Source organism: Antechinus flavipes, chromosome 1 (genome assembly GCF_016432865.1).
Source record: "Antechinus flavipes isolate AdamAnt ecotype Samford, QLD, Australia chromosome 1, AdamAnt_v2, whole genome shotgun sequence".
Lineage (NCBI taxonomy): Eukaryota > Metazoa > Chordata > Mammalia > Dasyuromorphia > Dasyuridae > Antechinus > Antechinus flavipes.
Genome location: NC_067398.1, coordinates 75008570 through 75021305, shown reverse-complemented (window position 1 = coordinate 75021305; position 12736 = coordinate 75008570).

The window sequence follows — 12736 nt, the reverse complement described above, 5'->3', positions numbered from 1 at the left end:
AACACTGCTTATAAATGTGAGCTTAATGTGAACTCTTGCCCTCAGCCGGCATCCAAAGTTCCAATAAAATTCTAGAGAGTAGCATAAGGAAAACAAGACAAGTACTATGTAGATGATTAGAAAAAATGCTTTCTAGCTTAAAAATGAAAGTAAATATTTTCCTAGTTTACAGATGGATCTTAGGGATCCTATCCCATACTGTATTCTTTTATGCCTTCCATCTCCAAATACTAAAAGGGAAATAGGAGTGAGCCTTTGTACATAACAGATGCTTGATAATTTTTTGATAGATGAATTACCCAATATTGTACAGGCAGAGAATAATTTATTAAAGTATTTACAGAAATTGGAACAAAGAATTTTCTTGAGAAGCCTTCTGGCCTAGTGAATAGAAAACCAATTTCAGTCAAGAAGACCCCCATCCAAATTCTTCCCCTGACACATTACTACCTGATTCTGGACAAGTCACTTAACTTCTCAATGATCCAGGTAGCTCTCTAATACTGTAAGTAAGCTCTATTGATGGAAAGAAATGTATTATGAAGTGCTCCCCAAACCCCTTGATGAGTATAGAGACAGACAGAGAGAGAAAGAGATACCAAGAAGTATTTGTGTGGGTGTGGGTGTGGATGTGTCTGAGACATAGAGAATAAGAATGATAGATCTCATCAATTTAGATGTTCCCTCAATGATGCATTTTACATCTGCCATATTTGCATCTTCCAGCCTATAGATATCTTCCTTTTTATATCTTTTGATCCTGCTAACATCAGTATTTTGACCAAATATGTCCCCAAAATGAACTCATTATTTTTCCTTCTAAATTTCTTTCTCTCCTGGATTTTTTTCTGTCTTTGATAATAGCATCATTGGTAACTTGACCCTCTGTTTTATCACACACTAATTAATCCTGTAAATTCTACTTTCAAAATACCTATTGCATCCATCTTCCTCCTTACTGTTACTGCTATCACACTACTAATTTAAACTTTTCTCATAATTAGAAGCTCTATTTCAATAGCCTCTTAAACAACCACTCAATTTCTAACCCTTTCTCTTTCCCATGCCAGTTTATTCATCCTAGTGCAAATCTCCTAATACAAAAGTTTGCATCACACTAGTGCTCAGAAATATTTGCAATATACCTCTTTATTTCTGGCCTTTCCTGATCATGATGTGAAAGGTAGAATTTTGGCCCAGTTTTAATAATGGAAAATAAGATTTGGGTACAGCAAAAAGTACTATAGTTAAGGTCAGAAAGCATGGTGATGGTGGTAGTAGATGTATCTTTGCTGGCCACTGAGTCCCTTCACCATTCTCTGAAATGAGCTAGTAATAACCAAAAAAAAGGGGATCAAAGTTCCCTGTATGGTACAAAACAGATCAATTCAAGAACAGCTTGTGTCTTCTATCTACATCCCCATAATCCATGAGTCCCATTAACATTTCTGTTTCTTTAGCTAAAAACCAAACAAAGGATGTCAAAATTACACAAGCATTCCTTTGCCCATTCACAGAGAGAACAGTGATAGAGAACTAACCAAACTCAAAATGTGTGTTTCCTGGAAATCTTGGATTTAAGACAAATCCTGGATTGTCTGGGGACCCTCTAGGATTTAGAGAGTTATTACGTTTTGTATGCCAATTATTACATGCCATCTATTTGCATAGCAGTTCTATTCTGAGTAAAAGCAATTCTATGTAGTAACCAGTCACATTTGTTTGCTTTTGTGGAAAGTCAACTTAATTATGGCAAGGGCCTAGTGAAATAATATTCAGTTAAGTTCAGGAAGAAATATAATTAATCCAAGAAAAAAAGAGTTTACCTTGTAGGGTGGGGGCTCAGAGCTAAATTCTAATTTTATAAATCCACAAATTCACATGATCTTTTACAACAAGGCTAGATGATTTCACAAAGAGAGGGACTGGTACATAGAAAGTCATTAAGTTTCTAGTAATTATAGATAATTCATATCTCTTCAATACTCTTCAAAGCAGAGCCTTCACAAACCACATGGGTGAGTAGAGGACTCCCCAGATCATAAGTCCTTTAGTTGAACAAGGTAGACAAAAGAGTGTCAATACAACTTTGTAGTCAAAAATAATAGTAACTATTAAGTTTTTGTGCAAATAATATATTCTACTATTTGTTTCTGACACACTTCTCCTGTCTTTTCTCACATTATTCGTTGTGTGCTTTATGGTCTAGCCAAATTAGCCTAGTCACCATCTCTTACTAGAATATTTCTAAGTATTGGACCTTCTCTACTTTCATTTTCTCCAATATATAGATTTTCCAGTTAAACCTTCATTCCCTAGACTTTAAATACCCCTTTCTACTGCTTTATCTCTATGTCTTCTATGAAATAGGCAAGCTATCAAGAATTTACCAAGTACTTATTATGTTCCAGATACTGTGCTAAGCATTGGAGATAGATCAAAAAGTGAAAAGCAGACCTTGATCTGAATATGAATAAATTCTACTGGGGAGAAATAATAGAAATAATTAGGTATATATAAGATATACTCAGAAAAGGTAGGATTCGAACTGATTTTTGAAGGAAATCAGAGAAACAAAAAGTCCAAAATGAAGGAACAGGGCATTTCAGGTATCCAGGACACCCAGTGCAAAGGTATAGCAACAGAGAGGAGAAATTCAATGAACTTCAAGTAGATCTGTTTAGCTCTCAAAGTATCTGAAGAAGAGCAAGCTTCAAAGAGGTGAGAAAGGTCCAAGTAGTCCAAGAGATGAAGAACTTAAAATGTCAAACAAAAGACCTTATAGTTGATCCTGAAAATAAGAGGGAGCCACTGGAGTTCATTGAGGGAGAAGAGTGATACTCTCTGACTTTAGAAGAATCACTTTGGCAGCCAAGTGATAGATATCGTTAAGGGGAGAAATGAGACCTAGAGAGAAAACAGAAGTCTTCTGTGGTAATCCAGATGAGAGTTAAAAACTTGATCTAGAGTTGTTATATGAGTGTATAAAAAAGGATATAAATAAAATATGTATGTAGAAATGATAAAATTTAACAACAGGTTGGATATGAAGGGTAAGTGAAAGGGAGAAGTAGAGAATGATGCTGAGTTTGGGAGCCTAAATTTCAAGAAGCAAAAGATAGGGAGTTCTGGACATATTGAATCTGAGATGCCTATGGGACATTAGGATTTCTGAAAGGCAGTGATAGATGGGTGACTATAGCTCAAGAGATTAGCTATGGGAAATGGCTATATAAATCTGGGAATCAGCATCTTGATGTTAATTGAACTCATGGGAACTGATGGGATCAACAAGTGAGATAATATACATCAAAAAGAGAAAGGGATCCAAGGAGAGCCCTGGAGGACATTCACAGTTAGTATATGTGACATAGATGAAGAATTAGCAAAAGACACAGAACAGTCATTTCAGTAATAGAAGAATCAAGAGAGAATAACTCATGAAAACCTAGAGAGGAGAAAGCATTCAGTAAGAAAAGAAAAAAAAAAAAAAACTTGATCAAAACACTGGAGAGAACTAAAAGAGAATCAGGATTGAGGGGGGAAATAATTGATTTGGCAATTAAGAGATCATTTGTAACTCTGGAGAGCGCATTTTCAGTTGACCCATAAAGTTAGAAAGCAGATTGGAGAGGGTAGAAGAGAATGGGAGGAAAGGGAATGAAGACAAGGATTGTAGCCTGTTTTCTCAAAGAATTAGCCAGGAAGGAAAGGAGATAATAGGATGATACCTATCAGGGATAGTCAGATTAAGTGAGGGTTTTTTAAGGATGGGAGTAAGGGGAGATATGGGCATGTTTGTAGTCAAGAGGGAAGGTACCACTAAGTATGGAGAAGTTTAAAGAAAATGGGAATGAAAGTACGGTGAATTTGTAAGAGGAATTCAGAAAGAATGAGATAGGTTAGTGAAAAACATATAGAGAGATTTTTCTTGGCAAAGAAAAAGACCATCTCTTCATCTGAGGCTGGGATGAAGAAGGGTATAGTGAAGGGAAATATCTGGGTGATAAGAACGAAGGGATGAAGGGGAAGCTGTCTGAAATTAGCTTCCATTTTTTCAATAAAGCATAAGGTAAAGTTCTCTTCTCTGATCAACCCACTCATTTCTCCCTCATCTAATTTCAGACATTTATGACTTCATACATAACACACACATACACACACGTATCCTTATCTTTCTTGATTTATGGCATACCATATTAATTTATACATATGTTTAAAAAATCCTCAACAACCAAATAATTCTTACTGGAACTGAGATCTTAAACTTCTTGACTTCAAGAACATAAAGGTATGCATTCAAATCTTAGTAAACTTTTTTTAGCATACAAATGAATGTGCAGCTAGTAAGGACTTTTAATATATTTGAATATTCTCATATTCTGTAGGAGAATATGGCTGAATATATATAAACTGAATTCAATCCTTTACAAATGGGTACATTTAATAGGATAGAATTAAACTCCTAAAAAAGACAATCAGGCCTTAGTTTAATGACTTCAAAGATATACCTTTGTTATTTTCAGAAGACAATTTAGATCATTGAAATAAGCTGACATTAGGTCAAAGGGAACACCAAAGAAAATGGTTCTTAAAATACCAACTAATAGTTTGGTACTATAAGAATTTGCACACCTGCTTTCAGGAGGTGCCCCACATCTTAGTTCGTGATATTGTAATTTTTTAATAATAGCTTTCCATCTTCAAAATACATGCAAAGGCAGCATCCAACACCCACCCCCACAAAACCTTGCCCTCCAAACTTTTCTCCCTTCCTTTTCTCCATCCCTATCCCCTAGACAGCAAGCAACCCAATACATGATATTGTAATTTCTAGTTCATTTAGGAAACAGTCTAGTATGGTGGCAAGCACACAGCATTTGGAAGCAGTGGCTGTGGGACTGATTTCAGTCTCCACTACTTGATCCCTCAGTCTGATTCATTCAAGATATCCATATCCACCAAGCTGCTGAATCTTGTCATTTTTAACCCCCAATATGTCTTGCACCTATGTCCTTCTTTTTACCCATGTGGGTACCACCCTACTTCAAATCCTTATCATGTCTTTCCTAGATAATTTCACTAATTGGTCTAATTAGTGTCTCTGCTTCAAGTCTCTTCCCACTCAACCCCAATCCTTTACATAACTGCCTAAGTGACTTCCCTAAAGCTCAGGTTTGACCATATCAGACCTTCCTTCAAGTACCACTTGCTAATCTCACAGTTGCTCTGTCCTCCCCAAAATCACTGAGTATTTATCTATTTTTAGATACCCATACATGAGCCAATCATGTTTGTCCCTTCCCTCTGGAATATAACCTTCTCAAGGGCAGGAACTATTTCACTTAATCTTGATAATTACCATTGACCAGCACATAGGAAGTGCTTAATAAGTAATTGTTGATTGAGTAATACTTTTTGTGACCTTAGACAAGATATACTTATCTGGACTTCTGTTTTCTTATCTTTAAAATAAAGGAGTTGGACCAGGTAATTTCTAAGGTTCCCATTCAGTTCTAAATTTATTATCTAAACCTTTCTTTTAGACATGAGTCTCTTCTGAAAGTATGACCTTTTATCTTCTTTATTGTGATAGGTGATTCTGTGCAATTATAAATTTATTCCTTTAATTCTGTGAGGGAAAATACTGTGAACGTTCCCCTTTGCTCATAGCACCACCTGCAGGGTCAGGTACTGAAATATCTTCCTATTCAACCTAGGAAAGTGGTGTTACAGGAAGAGGGGAAAGCCCCCCAAAGGCCATGTCTTTCATTTGCATGTTCAAAAAAAGGAAGAAAATATTTGCTATTTGGAAAGTAAGAAAGCAGATGAAGTTATCTGGAAACTAGTCCTGCATTCCTTGGCTCGATCATTCAGACAGCAATTAAGGTGGAGAAATATACCAGGGGCTGCAATTTCATACTGAACTGTAATTTGATCACACCTTCTTTAAAAATAGGATTTCACCTATTACAAAAGTCATTGTTAATCTAAATGGCAGGAAAACATACTGTGATGAGTAATTCGGAGGTGGGTATTATATAAAAGCCTAGCCAAAATGGAACATATTGGCAAGAGATGGGTGGGCCAGACATTAACATTCAACTTTGAACAAAGAAAGAAAGAATGAAAGAAATATCTCCATCTGTCTTTTCCCCTTGGTCTAATCTCAGAATACACATTCCACACAGAACATAAGTAAGATAGGAAACCTGGAAAGTATTTTGTAATGGCTTTCGCTGCTTTGCAAATAAAATTCATTTTGTGTCTATTTGTTAGTGATCTAGAAGCCACTGAAAATGTGTACTAAAGACCATTTGCAGTCTATACCACTCCGTTTAGTATTCACTTACATATTATCTTACATTCTATTTTGACTCTATTAGTCTTATCTTCTTCTTCAACTCAACCTGCAAAACAATAACACAAGGACACCCATCAATTCTTAATTCAAGTTCTTTATGAACAAGGATTTATCTGTCTAAATGTCTCTTAGATACCCAAATGGAAAAGATAATAATGATGATTATCAGTAAACTTCTATATCACTTTTTTTTAGATATTGTCTCCCTTTCAGCAACTATTTTAAATGAATTTTATTTTTTCTTTTTTAAATATCTTTATTTAAAGTTTTGAGATCCAAGTTTTATCCCTTTATTCTTTCTTCTTCCCTGCCTCAATGATAGGCAATCAGATGTAGGTTATATGTATATAATCATGAAAAACATTTCCATATTAGTAATTTTATACCAAAAAACTCAAAAGAAAAAAGTAAAACAAAAAGGTGAAAATATAGCATGCTTCAATTTGTGTTACATCAATATCAGTTTTTTCTCTGGAGTATGCGTTATCATTAATCCTTTGGGTTTGTCTTAGATCATTATACTGCTGAGAATAGTTAAATCATTCACAATTCCTCATTGAACAATATTGCTGCCACTGTATACAACATTCCCCTGATTCTCTTCACTTTACTATGCATCAATTCATATGTCTTTCTAGATTTGGTTTTTTTAAATCATTCTGCTTGTCATTTCTTATAATATAATAATATTCCATTAAAATCCAGTCCCCTTAACTACCACAAAAAGAGCTGCTATAAATATTTTGGTACTAATTGATCATTTTCCCTTTTTGGGGATATAGACCTGACAATGATTTCCAATTGTTTTTAAGATTATTTTTCCTAAATGGGTCATAGATTTCAAGTTGGAAGTTCTCATATATGCCTTCTTCATTTTGTGGATGATGAGCTGAGACTTTAAATAAATTAACTGAATTGCTCATAGCCACATACCCAAGTTATCAGAGGCAGGATTTGAACTCAGGTCTTCTTGCTACTGACACTGGGATTCTTTCTCCTAAAAAAAGCTGCATAATTTATAGGAATGAGTTATAGACAGGAAAAGTAGCGCACCAATACTCTGCATAGTCATAGAATTTTAGAGCTGAAAGGAAATATAGAGACTATTTTGTCTAACCCCACATATTATAGGAAAAGAGACAGAGACCCCCAGGAGTTTAAAATTTTAGTTAAATATTAAGTGACTGGTATAGGATCAAAATTCTAATCTTTTCCCTATAGTACCTCCTTTTTACTAAGGATTTCAAAACAAAAATAAAAGGAGAGATTAATAAAATTGAAAGTAAAAAAAACTATTGAATTAATAAATAAAACTAAGAGTTGGTTTTATGAAAAAAACAACAAAATAGATAAACCCTTGGTAAATTTGATTAGAAAAAGGAAAGAGGAAAATCAAATTATTAGTCTTAAAAATAAAAAGGGAGAATTTGCCACTAATGAAGAGGAAATTAGAGCAATAATTGGGAATTACTTTGCCTAACTTTATACCAATAAATTTGATAAATGAAATGGATGAATAACTTCAAAAATATAGTTTGCCCAGATTAACAGAGGAAGAAGTAAATTGGTTAAATAGTCCCATTTTAGAAAAAAGAAATAGAACAAGCTATTAATCAACTCCCTAAGAAAAAATCCCCAGGACCAGATGGATTTACATGTGAATTCTACCAAACATTTAAAGAACAATTAATTCCAATGCTATATAAACTATTTGAAAAAAACAGGGATTGAAGGAGTCCTACCAAATTCCTTTTATGACACAGACATGGGATAGATACCTAAACCAGGTAGGACAAAAACAGAGAAAGAAAATTATAGATCAATCTCCCTAATGAAAATTGATGCAAAAATCTTAAATAAAATATTAGCAAAAAGATTACAGAAAATCATCCCAGGATAATACACCATGACCAAGTAGGATTTATACCAGGAATGCAGGGCTGGTTCAGTATTAGGAAAACTATTAACATAATTGACTATATCAATAATCAAATTAACAAAAACCATATGATCATCTCAATAGATGCAAAAAAAGCATTTGATAAAATTCAATATCCATTCCTATTAAAAACACTAGAGAGTATAAGAATAAACGGACTTTTCCTTAAAATAGTCAGTAGCATCTATTTAAAACCATCAGCAAGCATTGTATGTAATGGGGATAAACTAGAACCATTCCCAATGAGCTCAGGGGAAAAACAAAGGTGCCCACTATCACCATTGCTGTTCAGTATTGTATTAGAAATGCTAGCCTTGGCAATAAGAGAAGAAAAAGAGATTAAAGGAATTGGAGTAAGTAATGAAACAACCAAATTATTACTCTTTGCAGATGATATTTTGGTATACTTAGAGAACTGCAGAGAATCAACTATTAGAAATAATCCGCAACTTTAGCAAAGTTGCAGGATACCAAATAAATTCACATAAATCATCAGCATTCTTATACATCACTAACAAGACCTAACAGCAAGACATATAAAAAGAAATTCCATTTAAAATAACTGCTGATAATATAACATATTTGGGCATTTATCTGGCAAGGGAAAGTCAGGAACTATATGAGCAAAACTACAAAACACTTTCCACACAAATAAAGTCAGATCTAAGCAATTGGAAAAATATCAAGTGTTTGTGGATAGGTCAAACAAATATAATAAAGATTACAATACTTCCTAAACTAATCTATTTATTTAGTGCTAAACCAACCAAACTCCCAAGAAACTATCTTAGTGAACTAGAAAAAATGGCAACAAAATTTATCTGGAAGAACAAAAGCCAATTTAAGAACAAAAGAATTTCAAAGGAATTAATGAAGAGAAAAGCAAATGAAGGTGGCTTACCTGTACTAGATTTAAAACTATATTATAAAGCATCAGTCATCAAAACCATTTGGTACTGGCTAAGAAATAGAGAAGTTGATCAGTGGAATAGGTTAGGTTCACAGAACAAAATAGCTGATGACTAAAACAATCTAGTATTTGACAAACCTAAAGACCTCACCTTTTGGGATAAGAATTCACTATTTGACAAAAACTTCTGGGAAAATTGGAAACTAGTATGGCAGAAAGTAGGCATAGACCTACACCTAACACCATATACCAAGATAAGATCAAAATGGGTTCATGATCTAGACATAAAATGATACTATAAACAAATTAGAAGAACATAGGATAGTTTACCTCTCAGATTTATGGAGGAGGAAGAAATTTGTGACCAAAGAAGAACTAGAGATGATTATTGATCACAAAATAGATAATTTTGATTATATTAGGTTAAAAAGTTATTGTACAAACAAAACTAAGGCAGACAAGATAAGAAAGAAAGCAATAAACTGGGAAAGCATTTTTACATCCAAAGAATCTGATAAAGGTCTCATTTCTAAAATATATAGAGAATTGACTCAAATTTATAATAGTTCAAGCCATTTTCAATTGATAAATGGTCAAAGGCTATGAACAGATAATTTTCAGATGAAGAAATTGAAACTATTTGTAGCCACATGAAAAGGTGCTCCAGATCACTATTGATCAGAGAAATGCAAATTAAGACAACTTTAAGGTACCACTACACACCTCTCAAATTGGCTAAGATGACAGGAAAAGATAGTGACAAATGTTGGAGGGGATGCAGGGAAAACTGGGACCCTGATACATTGTTGGTGGAATTGTGAATGGATCCAATCATTCTGGAGAGCAGTTTGGAACTATGCTCAAAAAGTTATCAAATTGTGCATACCCTTTGGTCCAGCAGTATTTTTATTGGGCTTATATCCCAAAGAAATCTTAAAGGAGGGAAAGGGACTTGTATGTGCAAAAATGTTTGTGGCAGCCCTCTTTGTAGTGGTAAGAAACTGGAGACTGAGTGGATGCCCATCAATTGGAGAATGGCTGAATAAGTTATGGGATATGAATGTTATGGAATATTATTGTTCTGTAAAAAAACAACCAGCAGGATGATTTCAGAGAAGCCTGGAGAGACTTATATGAACTAATGCAAAGTGAAATTAGCAGAACCAGAGATCATTATACACAGCAACAACAAGACTATATGATGATCAATTCTGATGGATATGACTCTCTTCGACATTGAGATGCTTCAAACCAGTTCCACTTGTGCAGTGACAAAGAGAGCCATCTACACCCAGAGAGAGAACCGTGGGAATTGAGTGTGAACCACAACATAGCCTTCTCACTCTATCTGTTGTTATTTGGTTGCATTGTGTTTTCTTTCTCAGTTTTTCTTTCTCTTCCTTCTTGATTTGATTTTTCTTGTGCAACAAGATAATTGTATAAATATGTATGCAATACCTATATTGGATCTAACATGTATTTCAACATATTTAACATGTATTAGACTATTTGCCAGCTAGGAGAGGGGGTGAGGGGGGAAGGAGAGGAAAACTTGCAACAAAAGGTTATGCAAGGGTCAATGTTGGAAAAATTACCCATGCATCTGCTTTGTAAATAAAAAGCTTCAATAAAAAAAAAATAAAAAAAGAATTATTTCCTTGAAAGTAAAGAAAAATCATGAGGTATATATAACTCAAGATGATAAATGACAGAAAGGAAGTTTCTATAATAACAAAAAAAAAAAAAATTCATAGTAGTACTCTGTAGAAGCCAAAAACAAGGGGAGAAAAATGAAGGCTCATCTACTAGGGAATAAATAGGTAGGGGGGAAATGTGGTATTTGCCATAGTGTTCCTGTTTTCCCCACTTCTCATACTGTTTTCACCTTTTCTTGCCTAAAATCTGAACCCCGCATCACTTCCTGTCCATTTCCAGACCATGCCTCTCAGTGACGTCTCTCTTCTCCTTACTTGCTCCCTTTGTGTGTTGTCTTTCTTTATTAGAATATAAAGTCCTTGAGGGCAGGACTGTTTTGCTTCCTTATATTTATTTTGTCAGGATTAGCACTGTGCTGGGATTTTAGAAATACTAATAGACAAAATGACTAAATCCACTGGTTTTGAGAACTCTGTTGAGAAAGATTCCCTCTATTAGTACAGGTCTCTCTACAAATCCAATGAGAAGTTAAGTGACTTGTTCACAGATATAAAACTACTATGTATCAGAAGTAAAGCTTGAATCCAAGTATTTTTTTTTATTTAAATGCTTTTGTACTTATTCATTCATATGAATACAATGTAATATTTTTTACCATGAATAGTAATTTGTAGTCTTGCATACAATGATGCAAAACAAACAGAACCAAAGAAAATCATATTACATAATCACTATATGTAAAAAAGAATGTATTTCAGATCAATGCAGTGAGCATTCTTGACTACAGAAAATAATGATGAAAAATAGCTCTCCCTTCTCAGTAGGCAGGTGAAATGCGATATGTCCTATCAGATATAGACAACATGTCATTTATTATACTTAAATGTACTTCATTTTGAAAAAGGAGGGTTTTGTGGGAGAAATAGTATTGAGAAATGGCAGTTTTGTTTTTAAAAAACTCAATAAAAAATGTTAAAAAAATCATGTGTGTTAATACTGTTTCTTCAAAGCAATAAGATTATGAGTATTTTTTCTCATTTTATTCCCTTTAAAAATTTTTTGAATTCAACAATCACAAACATCAATAGATAAAGAATAGGAAAGAGGAAAAAGGATCACACAAAACACTATGAATTTCTATCACATAAAGTGTTGTGGTTTTATAAAACCATTTACATCTGTATAAATTATACATAAATGTTTGATCAGGTACTAATAGAATGTTCAACTTTTGACCTTTTTTGTCCCTCCCTTACCTTCCTTCACTGTGACTTTTTAAATGTTTTATTGATGTTCTTTTTTTCCATATCTGTCACTGCCCATCAATGCACCTCCAAACAAATTGGAGGAAGGCCTCCTTACAGCAAATATGTACAATCAAACAAAACCATCCAAGATACTGACCATATCTAAGACAATGTCTGTTCTATACCTGTAATCCATCACCTCTCTATCAAGAGGTAGAAGGTATGCTTTCTCAGCAACATTTTGAAATTGTAATTTGTTGCTGCTTTAGCCAAAAATTTTTAAATTAAGTCTTTTAAAGTAAAGTAAATAATAAGTAAATAAAAGTAAAAAATGAATGTTCAGTGTGACATAATATTATTTTTCTCCTCGTATTCTTTTTTCTTTCATTCAAAGTGTAGCACTTTCTTTGCTCTTACATTCTAAGTAACTATTTCTCATTACCATATAACCTATTTCTACTAGAGAGTCACCTTAATAGTCCTTTTTCCAGATTTTTGAATGACCATCTGGACTTTTTATAGGCTGAAGAGCCTGTAATAATAATAATCTAATGAAAATAGTTTTTTTCTTTTTCTTTATCTTTTAGTGTTTACTATTTTGTTTTCCCTCAATTACACAT